Source organism: Staurois parvus, unplaced genomic scaffold (assembly GCF_062004578.1).
Source record: "Staurois parvus isolate SC_StPar_1 unplaced genomic scaffold, SC_StPar_1.0 ptg000183l, whole genome shotgun sequence".
Lineage (NCBI taxonomy): Eukaryota > Metazoa > Chordata > Amphibia > Anura > Ranidae > Staurois > Staurois parvus.
Genome location: NW_028317979.1, coordinates 1,221,768 through 1,240,895, shown reverse-complemented (window position 1 = coordinate 1,240,895; position 19,128 = coordinate 1,221,768). Strand labels below are relative to the sequence as shown.

At 44.3% G+C, this 19,128-nt stretch overlaps 1 protein-coding gene across 1 annotated transcript in view; it reads right to left on the bottom strand.

The window, feature by feature from the left end:
- TLCD4 (TLC domain containing 4) overlaps positions 1-13,211 on the bottom strand; it is a 111,406-nt gene extending 98,195 nt beyond the window's left edge. The window contains exon 1 of the mRNA XM_089677275.1: positions 12,994-13,211. The gene's annotated coding sequence lies outside the window, so the exon portion shown is untranslated. The remainder of the gene's footprint in view (positions 1-12,993) is intronic.
- Between the last annotated feature and the right edge of the window lie 5,917 nt (positions 13,212-19,128).

Here is a 19,128-nt window from a genome sequence, read left to right as displayed (position 1 = left end):
CATTTGGGCGCAGTGTTGCATGACTGCGCAATTGTCAGTTAAAGTAACACAGCGCCGTCACAAAAAAATGGCCTGGTCATGACGGGGGGGTAAATTCTCTGGAGGGCAAGTGGTTAAATAAAATCATTTATTTTGGTCTCTTTTGCTGCTGAAAGCTTTCCTCATTTCCTGTCAGGTAGAACATTGTCAGGACAGGAAGAGAGTATCAATCTAACAGAGCCTTGAATAGGAGTGGAACAGACAGGAGTTCTAACCAGGGGTGGACTGACAACTCATGGGGCCCCCGGGCAATAGGGGATCACGGGGCCCCTGTGTCCTTGCCCAAACTCAAAAAAGCCTATGAAAAAGGTACCAGGGGCATCTCATGGGGCCCCCTACTGACCCCGGGCCCTCAGGCAGTGGCCGAGTTTCCAAATGGTCAGTCCGCTCCTGGTTCTAACCCTTCCCTATGTTGAACAACAACTTTAGACTGTCCTGTCTACATACAATCCTGCATGTGTTGAATTCTGATGTTTCTTAAAGCCACCAATATTCATGGAACAGATACCCCAGACCAGGGTATGCCATGCTGTCGCTGTGTCCCCATACACTTACATTGGCTGTCCACACCAGCACCTGGCGCCTCAAGTCATATAATTAAACAGTCCACAGGCCTCAGTACCCAAGTGAATGAGGCCTTACTGTTTTAGTTAAGGCTCCATGTACACGGGACGTTTGGAAAACTCTTCTGAATGATGGAAACTGACTGCTGAAAAACATAGATTAAAAAACGTCTGTTTAGCCACGGTTGCATACCACATTTAAGCGCGTTTATGAGCGTTTGCGTTTAGAAGTTTTTTTTCAGATAACCTCAGGAGACCTTCCAAAATGCCCAGAATGCACTAAAAAAACAGTAAAAAATTAACTATTTCAGACATTTTGAGAGAAATAGAGCAGAAGTAGAGAGAGCAGTATGTGTTGAGATTACCTATCTTTTCTGGTTGTAGTCACTATGGATCCCATCATGAGCATAATTCATAAGCAGCACGTTCTACCATTTTTTCCTTCACGCGAAACCTGGAACTGACTGCGCTGGTGTGCTAGGTTCATTTGAATACATGGAAAATGCTTTGCTTGCATTTCTGATGATCAAAAAAAAGGACAGCATTTGGATATGGAACAGGTAAAAAATGCTTCTAAACGCAAACGCCTTTAAACGCGGTTAACCGCGTTTACCAGCATTTGGCGTTTGAAACGCTGCTAAAATCTACTCCTGAATGCAAGTTTGGTGCATTCAAAAAAAACGACTATAAAAACTCAATTGCCTGTAAACGACTGTAAACGACTATGTGTACATGGACACACAGGAAAACATTAGGATGAGTTCAGGGGCTGCTGAAAAAACGCAGAAAAGCTCCTAAACGTGAGTTTATCAGCTGCAGTGTACATGGGGCCTAAAAGTTAACTAAACCCAAGAACAAAAATGCAATATACTGTGAGGGCGGCAGATTTAAAATGGCTGCTTGCTGCTAGACTCTGGAGGGGGTTGTGTGGGCAATGGGCACTAGCGGAGGATTCAAAGTTGCAGATTGTCACCTCAGGTGCTAGTTCAGTGGTTCTTAACCTTGTTGGAGGTACTGAACCCCACCAGTTTCATATGCGCATTCACCGAACCCTTCTTAATTGGAAAAATAAAATATGATTTTAAAATTCAAAACATAGGTATATATTTAGGTATATATTTATACATAGGTGCACAAAATGAACAAAACCGTTAAGAACAAAGAACAAAACCATTAAAACATGATTTTCACACAAAACAAAAACATAATAATGAATATTTACTGCACGAATCATATGAGTCGGGTGTGGGTCTTCACCTCCGCCGAACCCGCGAGACTGACTCACCGAACCCCTGGGGTTCGATTGAACCCAGGTTAAGAACCACTGTGCTAGTTGCTTGTATGCTGCCTGAACATGGGGGGCATCAAGCCAGATGACTAAAGCCGGCCATACACGGGTTGAATTCCGAAAGAATTTTCTTTCGAAAATCTTTTCTATGAATTTTCATTCGAATTTCGCAACATTAGTGGGTTAGAGAAATGGCCGATATATGTGTGACCATCGAATTTAAGTGATCAGCCATGTTGGAAATTTTTTGAAAAATGAACAAATTTCGTGAGAGAAATGTAACTGAAAAAGAAATGAGCACGAGCTGTGGCCTGGAAAGAAAAAAAAATTCTCGGCGACAAAAAAGTATTTTCTGTAGCAACATGAGGGGACATTGAAGGCTTGGTTGGCCGAATTTTGAAATCAATGGTGGCACCATTGGATTACAAAGCTCACAAAATTTCCGATTTTCTAAAGAAAATTTGCTCGGAATTCGACCCATATATGGCCTCCAGAAGCCTGAGCCCTGGGGGAGTCCATAATTGGTGAGAAAACTGCAAACACAATCTATACTCTGAACTCCCCCCCAACATCTCACCTCCCCCCTACCCCCCCCCACACACACGCACACACACATGCACACACACTTAATCCTGACCACAGTGTTCATTGTCTCAATAGCTGCTGTTAAATAAGTTGTTCTTTTCTAAGGTTAATAATGATTACGTTCTCCTGACCCCTGCACTCTGCAAATTATTTCCTACTGAGCTCTGAAAATGTGTGTATTCATTAAGTGTTCTTGCATGGCAAGACCACTTACTGTTATCTCACATATATATTCTTATTATTATAGCCAAATTTACCACCCTAACTCCTCCCACAGTTTTTACACTACATAGACATAATATACCGAAACGTGCGGATTGTTCCCAATTGGTGTGCTATTACTTTGTGGAACGTTTCGCCAAATGGTTCACGAAATATCGCCATTTTTGTGGTGAAATTGTTCCCATAGGAATGAATGGCGGAATGTTCAAAACTAGAGTGGGAGCTGACAAAAGCTAGAGTGTGAGCTGAAAAATCAGGACATGATTTCTAAACTGCCATCACTCCCTCATTTTCAAGCCCACCTACACAAATCTTATATCAAAACATTCAGCTATCCCTGCTGCCACTAAAAATGTCCACGGCTAAGCCATAGTCCTCATAGTTTTCACAATATGCCCATTTGTTTGCAACTCATGCCGCCTATTGACATTCATTGAAACTGTACTCTAGCCACCTCAAATTTGAAGGGCAATTTCTAAACTGTGACTGTGCCTTCATTTTTAATATTTCAGATACATACTATGCATCAAAATGTAGGTCTAGATCTTGTGATTCTCACAATATAAAGCTCTTCGCTGTAGGATTTATAGTTTTTAAAACTACAACCATTTGAAGACGCCTGTGAAGTGAGCAATTTTGGAGCAGTTTGTTTGTACCACCAGTTGTAGACTACTGGTGGAGGCTAGAACACTTCACACAATTTCCCCAGAAATTGTAGATTTTCTAGTTTTATATACTCTTTAAACCAGAAGCAGCCAGACAACTAGCATTTTAAGAAGGCGGTCAGCAATGATAGCTTCTATAGTATATCCTGTAATAAGACTAGTAAAGCGATACCACCCTACCCCCCCCCTCACAAACATTAACTGCTTTCCCGCCGCCCTATAGCAGATATAATGCTACAGGGCGGCAAGGGTGCGCATATATATATATATATATATATATATATATATATATATATATATATATACACATACGTGATTTCGCATTTCTGGGTAGGGAGCACACGTGTGACTCGCCTACCTACGCCGCTATTCACGGTCTTGGCTGTCACAGGGTCCAAGCTGGTGATTACTCCCTGGCACTCAGTGATCGTGGAGCATTACCAATGGAGGGAGAGAACTGTATGTAAACAATACAGTTCTCTCTCCCGTCAGCTCCTGCACACTGCTTTGCATGGCTCTGCGTAACAGAGCCATGCAATGCAGTGCGTTTACAGTTGAGAGCACTAAAACAACCCACTGTAAAGCAGCACACAGTTAACCCTTTGATCGCCATTAGTACAGTGTCAGTGCTTTTTATTAGCACTGATCACTATATTGGTGTCACTGGGGATGTCAGTGACACCAAGTCAGTTCTCCCCAGTGTCAGAATGCCTGCCGCAGTCCCTGTTTGCCGCCATTATCAGTATAAAGAACAAAAATTCCACTATATATACAGCCATTTGTAAATGCTATAACTTTCACGTAAACCATTTAATTTACAAGTATTGGGATTTTTTTTTAGCAAAAACATGTAGCAGAATACATTTTGCCCTAAATTTATGACAAAATTTGATTTTTTTTAATTTTCTTACTGGACATGTTTAATAGTAAATAGTCAAAAATATAGTTTTTTTTTCTCAAAACTGTCGATCTTTTTTGTTTATAGTGCAAACAAATGAAACGCACAGGCTACCAAATACCACTGAAAGAAAGGTCTATTTGTGAGAAAAAAAGGGACGTAAATTTCATTTGGGTGCAGTGTTGCATGACTGCGCAATTGTCAGTTAAAAAAAAGCAGCGCCACATCTTTTTCGCCATTAGTAGTAAAAATAGAAAATAAAAAAAAAATCCCAGTATATATACCGCCAATTGTAAATGCTATAACTTTCACATAAACCTATTATTGGGATTATTTTTAGCAAAGACATGTAGCAGAATACATTTTGGCCTAAATTTATGACGAAATTTGATTTTTTAAAGGTTTGTACTGGATATGTTTATTAGCAAAAAGTAAAAAAAAAATTTTCTCAAAATTGTCTCTTTTTTTTTTTAATAGCGCAAAAAATAAAAAAAACACACAGGCGAACAAATACCACTGAAAGAAAGCTCTGTTTCTGGGAAAAAATGATGTAAATTTCATTTGGGTGCAACGTTGCATGACCGCATAATTGTCAGTTAAAATAACGCAGCGCATTAATGCAAAAAATGGGCTGGTCAGGAAGGGGGGTAAATCCTCTGGAGGGCGAGTGGTTAAACAGCGGCCGGCTGTGCATATACAACCCACTTAGATGTTTGGGCCTTTAGAGAAAGGAGTTCTGACGGTTTCAGTCTGTCTCATGTATCCCGACCAAACATCTTTGCCTTTCCTAAAACAGGCTTGAATAGGGTTGTGGAGAGGCCTACAAACCTATCGATGTTCCCCAATCGGATCATATAGGGCAAGATTGGGTGGGAAACTTAGGATGTCTGTACACCCCTATTCTCTTTATTTGAACTCTTTGGGGGGTTTTGGGGTTTTTTTTTAAAGTGTTAAAGTGTTTGAGAATAGTGTTTAACTTTCCCTTATGGAATTTCCTGCCTTTCAAAATATTTTTTTTGCTTTTATATCCCTTCCTCTACTGAAAGGCCTCCTAGAGTGTGTTTTGGTATCATCTATGAATTTTTAGTATGTAGGACTCCCTTTACACAGGATAACAGCAACCCCTCCAATTCTGAGGGCCATTTCACGGCAAAATGCAGAAACCCACGTTCCGTTTCCTGCACTGCATTCAAAACGCACTATAGTTTTGATCTGCGATGGGTATCAATATTACGTAATCGATACCCCAAACGCACTTCACAAATGCAGTGCGTTTCCCGGCACCAGATCTCGTGGTGCAAAACTACCGTGTGATACAGTTGCAGTGCGTTTGCAAAAGTAGTACATGCTGTAATCTTGGTGCAGTGCGGTGCGATTTCAGCTCACTCAAAATGAATGGGCTGAAACTGCAGCTCACAGAACAGCATGTTATTATTATTATTATTATTATACAGTATTTATAAAGCGCCAATAGTTCGCTCAGCGCTGTACATTACAAAGGGGGACAGAACATGTGACAGAACAATACCAATACAATGCAAAACATGAGGGGATTGAGGGCCCTGCTCTTTCGAGCTTACAATCTAGGAGAAAAAAAGGGGGGAAAATGTCAGTGTATCTTATGGAGCGAATATGAAGCGGCCAGTCCGGCATTTCCACCGCCGCCGTGTCAGAATACAGGGCCGGCCGCTCAGCCCTGCAGCGGGACCTTACCAGTTCCTCTATGCAGTGCCGCGCTGTCTTCCCGGCTTCTGTAGTGTGGGCGCTTGGCTTGACAGCCGGGTGCCCAGTGCGCATGCGCGGGAAGCGGTGCACTTTGTGAATGGTAAGGCGGCATCTGGGACACATGACAGGTCCCAGAAGCCGCCGGACCAATCACAAAGCACAGCGCTTCTCGCTCATGCGCACTGGGCACCCGGCTGTCAAGCCGAGCGCCCTCACTACAGAAGCCGGGAAGACAGCGCGGTGCTGGATAGAGGAACAGGTAAGGTCCCACTGCAGAGTGGACACTAACCAAAGAACAACTCCGCAGAAGTAAGAGCGGGTACCTGTCAAATTCAGGTACCCGCTCCCCCCCTCCCCAAAGGTCAGCAGTCATCTCCTGTACTGTCCGCAGTCTCTGGTCATCTCCTGGGCTGTCCGCAGTCTCTGGTCATCTCTTGTACTATGTCCGCAGTCTCTGGTAATCTCCTGTGCTGTCCGCAGTCTCTGGTCATCTCTTGTACTATGTCCGCAGTCTCTGGTCATCTCCTGTGCTGTCCGCAGTCTCTGGTCATCTCCTGTGCTGTCCGCAGTCTCTGGTCATCTCTTGTACTGTGTCCGCAGTCTCTGGTCATCTCCTGTACTGTGTCCGCAGTCTCTGGTCATCTCTTGTACTGTGTCCGCAGTCTCTGGTCATCTCCTGTACTGTGTCCGCAGTCTCTGGTCATCTCCGGTGCTGTGTCCGCAGTCTCTGGTCATCTCCGGTGCTGTGTCCGCAGTCTCTGGTCATCTCCTGTACTGTGTCCGCAGTCTCTGGTCATCTCCTGTACTGTGTCCGCAGTCTCTGGTCATCTCCTGTACTGTGTCCGCAGTCTCTGGTCATCTCCTGTACTGTGTCCGCAGTCTCTGGTCATCTCCTGTACTGTGTCCGCAGTCTCTGGTCATCTCCTCTACTATGTCTGCAGTCTCTGGTCATCTCCTGTACTATGTCTGCAGTCCATTGGTTTAGAATATTTTTTTTCCTGTTTTCTGCCTCTAAAACCTAGGTGCGTCTTATGGTCAGGTGAGTCTTATGGAGCGAAAAATACGGTAATCCATTCCAGAGGTCAGAAAAAAGTAAATAAAAAGTATTCTATCTGTTCAAAACTCTTAATAAAGTGCACTTTAAAGGCATAAATACTATACAGGGACATGATTAAAAATTTCCAGAATGGCTTCAAAACTCAATGCAAAAATTGCTTGAACACCTCCACGCTCAACGCTACGTGCTACCCACAGACTCCAGCATGCATGGAGCCAGCGCTATAAACCTCCCAGGTGCAATTCATCCAAGGGAAACTTGCTTCGTATTGTGAAAAAAATTTGTAAATGCATTGAAAACCAAATAATCCATTCCGGAGGTCAGAAAAAAGTTTAAAAAAGTCTTATCTGTTCAAAACTCTTTATAAAAGTGCACTTTAAAGGCACGGGGCTGGCGCTATAAACATCCCAATCACAATGCATCCTGGGGAAACTTGCTTCGTATTGCGAAAAAAAATCATAAACCGAGGCATTATTTTCAATGGATTTTCATTTGTAAACCAAAAATGATGTTAACCGAGGTGTTCGTGAACCGAGGTACGCCTGTATTGTAATACATTATAGCTTGCCAGTTCTTAGATATAGTGGCTGCATTTATCAGGCAATTATCAGGCCTTTTTCACCTGGTAATCCTGCTAGTAACATATTTCCTGTTTTAGGGTGACAACACTCCTCCACTGCATCTATGGAGGGTGCCATAGTTCTTGCACTACGCTGCTCTCCTGATTTGGACTACAAACACCTCTTTCTCTGTTTATCTCCATTACATGGGGGGCAAGAGAATTTGTAGTTTACAGAAGACAGATTGAAAGGTAGGTAACACTGTGATTTCAGTTCAGCTCACAGAAGTAACAAGCACACTGTTCTTGGAAAGATCAATAGGTATTTACTGTATTTGCTGAAATGTTAGCCTGAAAAAGAAGACTAATGTTGCCGCCACATTCAATACTGGAACTCTGCAATATACAACATTTTTTTCTAGGGTATGTTAGATATGCTTTAACCACTTCTAGTCCGGCCCATGTACATAAACGGCTGGATGGGAGCAGTGCAGGAGCAGGTAGACGTTTATAAACAGCCTCCTTATTCACTGCCTGTGCACGCTCCCTGGGTGTGCGCGGCACCGCGACCCCGGTACCTGCAGTGTCCTCCGGACACAGCGGAACACCGATCGCTGTACAGGACCTCTGTGTGAGGTCCCGATTCATGTGATCACTGATTGGCCAATCGGTGATCATGGGAACAGTAGTAAACAAGATGTCACTTCCTGACATCATTGCTTACTACGTGTGAAATCTGTGAATGATCACAGGGGTCACATGGTACAAGGCTATTCACAACAGCCTTGCACCATGTGACAAGCTGTGTTGAATCACAGCTCTCACAGTGTTTCTCAATGGTTGCAAGAATGCAGCCAGAGAGAAGGAGAAATGATTGCTTTTACAGCCTTTATGAGTGTAAAAGCAATCAGTGGAAAAAAAGAAAAAAAAATCTTCATCACCCCCACAAGTAGTACAGTGTCACTATGGTGACACTGTACTGCTAGGGTGATGGTATGTTAAAAAAAAAATAAAATAAAAATGTAAAAACATTTTTTAAAAATTATAATTTTTGGTTATGAACTAATTTGTGTTATTTTTTTTACTAAATAGATGAATACATTTTGGCCAAGATTTATGAAGAAAGATTATTTATCTGCAAAATTTTCTAAGAAAAGCACCTTTTTTTCAAAATGTTTGGACTTTTCCACTTTTCCCAGTGGTGAATAAATACCACCAAAATAAAGTTTTATCTGTCTCAAAAAAATGCTAAAAAATTCATATGGGTACGGTGTTGCATGACTGCGCAATTGTCATTCAAAGTGTGATACCACTGAAAGCTGAAAATTGGCCTGGACAGGAGGGAGGTGAAAGCGTCCAGACTTGAAGTGGTAAGGGCCTGTTCACACCAGCCTGCATGCTAGAATGGACTTGGGGTTTTAGACCTCATTCACATGGGAAGTATCTATGCATGCACCCATGTGAAGGGCTGTCTTTGCCCACATGAGATGTACAGGTGTGTAAGGAGATAAAACTGGCATCCATTTTGTATAATGCTTCCATTTATGATATGTAAACAGTTAGGAAGCGAAACTCAAGAACAAAACTAACTGTAGTTTCTATTTCTCTGTAAACAGATTCAACTTATATGGTATCCCCCAGCCATTTGTAGTTTCTGTTCTTCAGGTAACTATCCTGATAAGAGTGGAATGTTTCCTTGGTTATCCTGAATTACGCAAAGCCTATTGAGTTCTGTTGAACAGTTCTTGTCTTGCATTAAACTTTCAGAGATACAGCTTTAACATTTCGGTGTCTGGAGCTTTATTTCTCCTAGATCCAGAGGCAGAGATAATCAAGGACAAGTTGGGCTACAGACAGAAATTGATCCTACCACAGGTGTTCTGTGTATCCATGTGTAGCCAGTCCCATTCATCTATACTGTGAAGAAGTGGCTACACGAACACAGCTTCTGGTCCCAATTCCATAGCTGTATGGATTCATGTTCCTTAACCCCTTGGCGCCGGCGCCTCCCGACCCTTTAAGAGTTTCAGAAGCTGGGAGGCAGGTGGGGTTTTAGGGTCATTTGACCACCATGATTCGCTGGCATGGCGGTCACATGATCGGGAAGTACCGGAAGTCCGTGAGTACCGAACATGTGTGCTGGGAGCGCGCAGGGCGCGCAGGTATGCCTATGAGAACTCCCTTCTCATAGGCATACCTCTCCATAGGCTATCCCCTCTTCAGTCTATCATGAATGCTGCTGCCAGGTTCATCTACCTTACCAACCGCTCAGTGCCACACCTCTCTGCCAATCCCTCCACTGGCTTCCGATTGCCCAGCAAAATAAATTCAAAATACTAACAACATACAAAGCTATCCAGAACTCTGCCCCGAGGCTACATCGCCAATCTTGTCTCCGAGTATCATCCAAACCGTCCTCTCCGCTCCTCTCATAATCTCCTGCTCTCAAACTCCCTTGTCTCCTCCTCCCATGCTCATTTCCAGGACTTTACCAGAGCCTCTCCCATCCTCTGGAACTCTTTACCTCAATCTGTCCGGCTATCCCCTACTCTGGCTGCCTTTAGGCAATCCATGAAAACTCATTGCTTCAGGCAAGCCTGTCACACCTCCGAATAGACATTTATCACTGCCATCAGCTTATTCCCCACAGATTTAAACTTTTGTACCACTTGCCCCACCCTATTAGATTGTAAGCTTTTATGAGTAGGGCCCTCTTAATCCCCTTGTTTTGATTGTATTGTAGCTGTACTGCACGGGTGTCAACATGACAGCCCTCCAGCTGTTGCCAAACTACAAGTCCCATGAGGCATTGCAAGATTGTCAGTTACAAGCATGACTCCCAAAGGCAGAGGCATGATGGGACTTGTAGTTTCTCAGCATCTGGAGGGCCGCCTGTTTGACACCCCTGCTGTACTGTCTCCCTTTGTATTGTAAAGTCCTGGTCAAACTGTTGGCACTATGTCCTGTATAATGATAAAAATAATAATAATCATGTGCAGACAAAGACAGTATTCGCAATGGTGTACACATAGGTATGCCCACGTGAACGGGGCTCAGCATGCGGGCTTGTACCTGTTGTCTAGTGGCGGTGAGGAGCGGTGCCTTGTTACAATGTAAGACAAGCTTTACCTTTTGTTTTCTCTTGTCATAAAATTGCATTCATCTCCATCACTGTGATGTAGTGACATGCAGTTCAAAAAGAAGCTGCATGTCTGCATTTTTACGCAAATACACTGCAACCCACCTCAACGCAGCATTATGGTCAGTGATGATAGGATCCAAACCCACCTGTGCAAGGCCGCCAGGAAGCTGTCACCTGCATGAGCCAATCACCTGCAGCTGGGGCATTCTGCACATCGATATGTTCTTTGTATACAGGCTACCACCATAGGATGGAGAATGCCCTAGCCGCAGGCTACCGCTGTGGGATGGAGAATGCCCTGGCCGCAGGCTACCACTTTGGGATGGAGAATGCCCTGGCCGCAGGCTACCACTGCAGGATGGAGAATGCCCTGGCCGCAGGCTACCACTTTGGGATGGAGAATGCCCTGGCCGCAGGCTACCACTGCGGGATGGAGAATGCCCTGGCCGCAGGCTACCACTGCGGGATGGAGAATGCCCTGGCCGCAGGCTACCAGTGTGTGATGGAGAATACCCTGGCCGCAGGCTACCACTGTGGGATGGAGAATACCCTGGCCGCAGGCTACCACTGTGGGATAGAGAATACCCTGCCTGCAGGCTACCACTGTGGGATGGAGAATGCCCTGGCCGCAGGCTACCACTGTGGGATGGAGAATGCCCTGGCCGCAGGCTACCAGTGTGTGATGGAGAATACCCTGGCTGCAGGCTACCACTGTGGGATGGAGAATGCCCTGGCCGCAGGCTACCACTGTGGGATGGAGAATGCCCTGGCCGCAGGCTACCACTGTGGGATGGAGAATGCCCTGGCCGCAGGCTACCACTGTGGGATGGAGAATGCCCTGGCCGCAGGCTACCACTTGGGATGGAGAATGCCCTGGCCGCAGGCTACCAGTGTGGATATGGAGAATGCCCTGGCCGCAGGCTACCAGTGTGGGATAGAGAATGCCCTGGCCGCAGGCTACCAGTGTGGGCTGGAGAATGCCCTGGCCGCAGGCTACCAGTGTGGGATGGAGTATGCCCTGGCCGTAGGCTACCAGTGTGGGATGGAGAATGCCCTGGCCGTAGGCTACCAGTGTGGGATGGAGTATGCCCTAGCCGTAGGCTACCAGTGTGGGATGGAGTATGCCCTGGCCGTAGGCTACCAGTGTGGGATGGAGAATGCCCTGGCCGCAGGGTTACCACTGTGGGATGGAGAATGCCGTGGCCGCAGGCTACAACTGTGGGATGGAGAATGCCCTGGCCGCAGGCTACCACTGTGGGATGGAGAATGCCCTGGCCGCAGGCTACCAGTGTGGGCTGGAGAATGCCCTGGCCACAGGCTACCACTGTGGGATGGACAATGCCCTGGCCGCAGGCTACCAGTGTGGGATGGAGAATGCCCTGGCCGCAGGCTACCAGTGTGGGATAGAGAATGCCCTGGTCGCAGGCTACCACTGTGGGATGGAGAATGCCCTGGTAGCAGGCTACCAATGTGGGATGGAGAATGCCCTGGCCGCAGGCTACCACTGTGGGATGGAGAATGCCCTGGCCGCAGGCTACCAATGTGGGATGGAGAATGCCCTGGCCGCAGGCTACCAATGTGGGATGGAGAATGCCCTGGTCGCAGGCTACCAATGTGGGATGGAGAATGCCCTGGCCGCAGGCTACAACTGTGGGATGGAGAATGCCCTGGCTGTAGATGATCGGCCTATACCTGGGTTCAGATCCTAGTCTGAACCTGCCCAAGCTCATGACTATCCCTGATGTGAACAGAGCACATAGAAAACAATTAATTGTTATGTTCCCTTGCATCATGCCTGCGTTGATCTATGCAGTCCATCGCAGGTCAGTGGACATGGTGTGAATGAGCCCTAAATAGGACAACCAGGAGTTTATGGTGACAGCAAATGAAAGTTCTTTTCACCAGTTTACATAGAGAACATCCAGACTGCAATCCCTACTGCAAAATGTGTGAATCATACAAATGCCAACAGCATCTATAATAAAGCCTGATTAAAGCGATCATAGAACACTGTGCAGCTGGTTATCTCCTGATTAAAAAAAAAAAAAAAAAATCTGACAGCATACCAAGGAATCAACACAGTGTCCAGTGACCAAGAGCCCCTCATTGGACAAAGTGTGCCAGGTGCTGGCTACAAAGAAATGCAAATGATGGAAACACAGAGAAATGTTTGTAGAAGCAGAGAAGACATGACTGACAGCATGGAGGGGCAGGGAGCACAAAGGGGGCCTGCGATCAGAGCTGCTTTACCTGCTGGAGGGGGTCCTACATGTAGCCCAGGATGACAGTGGAGGGCTCATAGCTGTCCTAGCTGCAGGGGACCATGTTGTCTGGTGCGGTCAGTGCAGAGCCAGGCAGCTGGGAGGAGGAGGAGGAGGAGGATGAGGGATCCACATGCAGGCAGGAATGGAGCACGGATTGCAGCCAGTATGTGTGAATGTATGTGAGTGTGTCTACCCTCCCCGAGGAAAGGAGGCGGTGATCAGAGCTCAGGAAGGGATGGTGGTGCTGTCTACAGGACTGTATGCCATTCTACAGGCTGGATTAGGTTTCATCTGCTGGGCTAGTAACCCCTCTGATGCCAGCAGATCTGCACTGCATTGATGGGACTGGCATCACCCACTGTCAGGGATGTCCAGACTCAGGATGCGTCAGAGCTTGGCATCCCCTACCACAGCTAATGCCAAGCTGGCCTTGATGCAGTATGCTGCTGACAGCATTGGGATCCACAAAGGCCATGGATGGATTCAGAAAATGGAATCTCATTTCTAAAATATAGAATTTCTTTAGAGGAAACTGTCATCTGTGCAATATATATATATATATATATATATATATATATATATATATATCCTAGATTGTAAGCTCTAACGAGCCGGGCCCTCTGTTTCCTCTTGTATCAAACTGTATTGTGACTGTAATGTCTACCTTCATTTTGTAAAGCGCTGTGCAAACTGTTGGCGCTATATAAATCCTGTATGATAATAATATCTATATATGTGTGTGGAGGTGGCCTTTAAAAAATGGCTTGGAATAATAAATATCTTTATTAGGAAGGAAGCAACACTTATAAATAAATACATCTCCTAGATTGTAAGCTCCAGGGAGCAGGGCCCTTCTATCCTTCTTTTATCGAACTGTATTGTTGCTGTATTGTCTCCCTTTATATTGTAAAGCACTGAGCAAACTGTTGGCTCTATATAAATCCTGTATAATAATAATAATAACAACATCTGCTTTAACTAAGTGGGCAACACAGTGGCTAACTGGTTAGCACTTCTGCCTGGCAGTACTAGGGTTGCTGGTTCGAAACACAACCACAGCACCACCTGCCTGGAGTTTGCATGTTCTCCCTGTGTATGTGTGGGTTTCCTCCCACACTCCAAAGACATGCTGGTAGGTGAATTGGCTCCTGTCTAAATTGTCCCTAGTATGTGTATGTATGACTGTGAGTTAGGGACCTTAGATTGTATGCCCCTTGAGGGTTAGGGACTGATGTGAATGTAATATATATATGTAAAGTGCTGCGTAAATTGACGGCGCTATATAAGTACCTGAAATAAATAAGTGGCTCTATAAGGGGTGTAAAGGGAAATGGAATCCTGAGCAGCCTGGCTAATAGACAGTAGTAAGCCATCTAGTGGCCAGCTAGTTTTATATCAACCTTTTTTAAAGCAGAACTTCTCCCAAAAAAGGAAGTTCCCCTTGTTGGCACCCCCCTCCCCTCCACTGCCACATTTGGCACTTTTTTTGGAGGGTACCTTGTTTTGACAGGTACCCGTTCCCACTTCTGGCTGAGTTTGCGGCTGCGATCTTTGGCCCTTCCTCCTTCCCCCTGCAGCCTTCTGAGACACATCACAGGTTCCAGAAGACTGTGGGACCAATCACAAAGCCTAGTGCCACTTGCACATGCACAGTAGGAGACCAGCTGTGAAGCTGGTCACTGCTGGTTTCCCTAAGTTAAGGTGCCGGTACCGGTGCCTGCACCCAACACCGATTAATAAAATTGACCCGGTTTCGGACAACACCAGATACCTGGACATGTAAGTGCACTTAAATACAAATACTGTAGCTGCTGACTTTTAATTTTTTTTTTTTTAGTCTGGAACAGCTTTAAAGTGGTTCAAAGCCTCAAGGTTTTTTTACCTTAATGCGTTCTATGCATTAAAGTGACACTAAAGTCTTGTTTTTTTTCTTAAAAATAACAAATATGTCTATACTTACCTGCTCTGTGCAGTGGTATTGCACAGAGCAGCCCGGATCCTCCTCTTCTCAGGTCCCCACAGGCGCTCCTGGTCCCTCCCTCCTGCATGTCTGCATGTCTATTCACACACAGAGCTACGGCTCAGGCCTGCCCCCTCCCTCTCCTGATTAGCTGACTGACTGTGATTGACAGCAGTGGGAGCTAATGGCTCCCGCTGCTGCCTTAGCCAACCAGGAATGAGGGTCTCCAGGGAACCAAAGCTTTCGTGGACATGGCTGGATCAAGAGGGGCTCAGGTAAGTGGGGGGGCAGCTACACACAGAAGGTTTTTTTACCTTCATGCATAGAATGCATGAAGGTAATAAACCTTGAGACTTTAGAACCACTTTACTTAAAAAACCTTCCCTCTCCCCCTCAACCCTTGGGTGGCCAGGCCAATTTTGCAATTTTTTCTTTGTTTTATTATTTTTCCTTTATAGCTTTCAGAGTTTGTAAAATCCCCCCCCCCCCCCCCCCAAACCATACATACATTTCTCAAAGCACATGACTAGTGGAATGAAATAATATATGTTTTCATTAAAATACACTAAAATCATTATTAACAACTAGAAACACAGCAAATTTTACATACAGGTGTACCTCTGTTTAAGAATTTAATGCATTCTCCGGGACGTTTTGTATTGCGAAATATTCATAAACTGAAACACGGTTTCCCATTGGAATGCAAACCCATTAATTTGTTCCGGAGGTCAGAAAAAAGTTTTAAAAAGTCGCAGTCAATATACGTCAATGCCAGTTTTTAAATGTAATTACTGGCTTTTTTTCTTTACTCAGAGAATCAGCTGTCACTTCCACCCCAGCAAAAAGAAAGAAAGTTTCCTTTTAGTTTGTTTCCCAAGATAAAAGAAACAAAGTATCCTATAGCTCCAGGGAAAGTGAGAGCTAATTCTGTGAGCTATAGTGAAGAAAAATAAAAGCCAGCAATTGCATTTAAAAATCGTCACCAACATACACCTTGTATTAAGAAAAGAATTAGTAAAAAATGTGTAAACTGAGGTATTATTTCAATGGATTTTCATTCATAAACCAAACATTATGTTAACTGAGGCGTTCGTAAACCGAGGTACACCTGTAATTCCTAATAAATTCCAACTAAATATAAAAGCTTAACCTGTATTGAGTTAATAACAAATTTGTAAATTATAAAAAATGCGCCTTTTTATGAAATGGTGAAAATCGAACATACTCAAAACTGTACTGTACTGTAATATCCTGGCATTTTAGGGCCTCCAAAAATGTGATAGGGAGTGGGGAAGTGATATGAGGAAATATGCCCTTTGAAAGCCTGGAGGTGATCATTGGATTTTGGGGGCCTGTATGTAGCTAGGCTGACAAAAAGTCTCTCACATGTGGTATCCTCATACTGAGGAGAAGTAGAAAAATGTGTTTTGGGGTGTTATTCCATATATACCCATGGAATGCATGAGCAACTTTGTGTAAAAAAAAAAATTTAGAAAACAATTGTCATTTTCAAACAATTTGTGGCAAAAAATAAAATGTTCCCTGGACTCAACATGCCTCTCTGCAAAATCCTTGGGGTGTCTACTTTCCAAAAAGGGATAATTTGGGGGGGAAGTTGTACTGCCCTGGCATTTTAGCACCTCAAGAAATGTGATAGGCATGTGATGTGAAAGTAAAAGCTACGTAAATTCCAATATACAGTATATATACCATAGTTGGTAGACGCTATAACTTTCACACAAACCAATTAATATACATGTATTGAGATTTCTTTTACCAAAGACATGTAGCAGAATACATTTTGGCCTAAATTTATGATTAACGTTGAGTTTATTGGATATTTTTTATAACCAAAAGGGAAAAATATAATTTTTTTTAACATTTTTGGTCTTTTTTTGTTTATAGCACAAAAAGTTAAAACTGCAGAGGTGATCAAATACCACCAAAAGAAAGCTATATTTGTGTGAAAAAAGGACATAAATTTGGTTTGGGTACAGCATTGCACGACTACGCAATTACCAGTTGAAATAGCACAGTGCCGAACACAAATTGGCTTGCCTGGAAGGGGGGTAAATCCTCTTGAGGGCAAGTGGTTAAAATCATTATTCGCATATACAAAGACAACAAATTTTACTTAATTCCTGCTAAATTCTTACTAAATATACAAAATTAACCCGCATTGAGTTAATAAATGACAAATATTTGTAATTTTTTAATTTTGTGAAACTGTGAAAATTGAGTTACACAAAACTGTCAATTACCAAATATCTCTTAGAATCAGGAGGTTTCCATTTTTTACCTTACAGCTTTCAGAGTTTGTTATAAAAAAAACTCCAAGCACATGACCAGTAGAATAAAAAGAAGGTGCTACTGATTTTAAAGGCCCTGTGATATTTGACCAAATGTTTATCAAATCCCTATTTTCAACTCTAAAAAAAACATTAAAATCCTTATTTTTGATTGAAAAATATACTTTATTACAGAAGTATAAAAAAACACGATATTCGTAATCGGGGTACATCTCACCCTATACTGCGACGCAGCGCACCACATTGCAATATAGTTCCAGGCATACGATAAATACATTCAATAAATACATTCACTCAGCGGTATGATGCCTGACGTGATGTGCGTGGCGAACGAATCCCCAGACCGACACGTCATGCTTACCCTGAGACCATAGCATGCTTAGAGAACATTTCCTACAATTACAAAATCATGCAAGATACGATTATTACAATATACAATAAGCATCGGGTGTGAGGGGGGGGGGAGGGGAAAAAAGGGGTCACAGGCCCGAAGCTTTTTTGAAGGGACAAAGACACGCAAGGGGGGGGGGAGGGGAGATCTTCAGACGTCCTCTTCCTCCTTAAAGTCCTTATTTGTTCACATAAACACAACGTAACTTACAAAAGTCCTGATAAATTCTTACTAAGGCCTCATGCACATGGGGTGTACTAAAGAGTATACCCATGGAGAGCCGTGTTTGCCCATTCATATCAATTGAGAAGCAGCAGCTGCAAGGACAGATCTGACATCTGTGCGGGTCAAGGTGTATGACCCCAAATGCAGACAGTTTTTGTTTAGGGACACCCACATGGTTGTCAAGTTGGGAGCAGTGGCTGTGTCCATGTAGCTTCTGTGTCCCAATTGACATGAATGAGACTGCCTGCACAGGAATGCATGGATCATCTGTACATTTCTGTGCAGCTGTTGTGTCCCAGTTCACATCAATGGGATGGGCTGCATGGGGATGCAAAGAACACCTGTGCATCCCTGTCAGCTAAACATGGCCTCACTGTAGTATTATTTATGTATTATTATTAATTTCAGGTACCTATATAGCGCTGTCAATTTACGCAGCGCTTTACATATATATTGTACATTCACATCAGTCCCTAACCCTCAAGGGGTGTACAATCTAAGGTCCCTAACTTACATTCATATATACATGGGCCAATTTAGACAGGATCCAATTAACCTACCAGCATGTCTTTGGAGTGTGGGAGGAAACCGGAGTACCCGGAGGAAACCCACACAGGCACAGGGAGAACGTGCAAACTCCAGGCAGGTGGTGCCGTGGTTGGGATTCGAACCAGCGACCCTAGTACTGCCAGGCAGAAGTGCCAACCATTCTGCCACTGTGCCGCCCACATGACCTGTGTGAACGAAGCCTTAGGTCTTGTTTATACTTGCAGTTGGGGGGGCAGCAAAAATGCACAGTTGAGCTGCATTTCTGCTGCCCGCTAACCACACCCTACAAGCTGCAATAGGCATTGGAGGGGGGGTGGTCACATGCTGCGGCCACAATGCTTATCATCCGCTGCAAGGTTGACCAGACTTATAGTGATGCTGCTTTCCAAATGCTACACATTCAAGTCAATAGGGAAGCACCACAAAGGTCCCGCAACTACTAGCAAAGCATGCGGTTGCAGCACATTTGTCAGCAAAAATAGGGATAAAACAGGTGGGGAGAAGATGTTGAATATCTTCCTTACCACCTGTCAGTAGCCTATGGAGCACAATCCGAACACGGATCAGGCTTCAAACTGCACGTGTGCTACAGTAGGAAGTGGCTTCACTGAGAAGAGGAGGAGCCAGAAGCACCCATGGGGTCCCCAGAAGAGGATGATCAGTGCCACAGGAAAAATATATTTCACC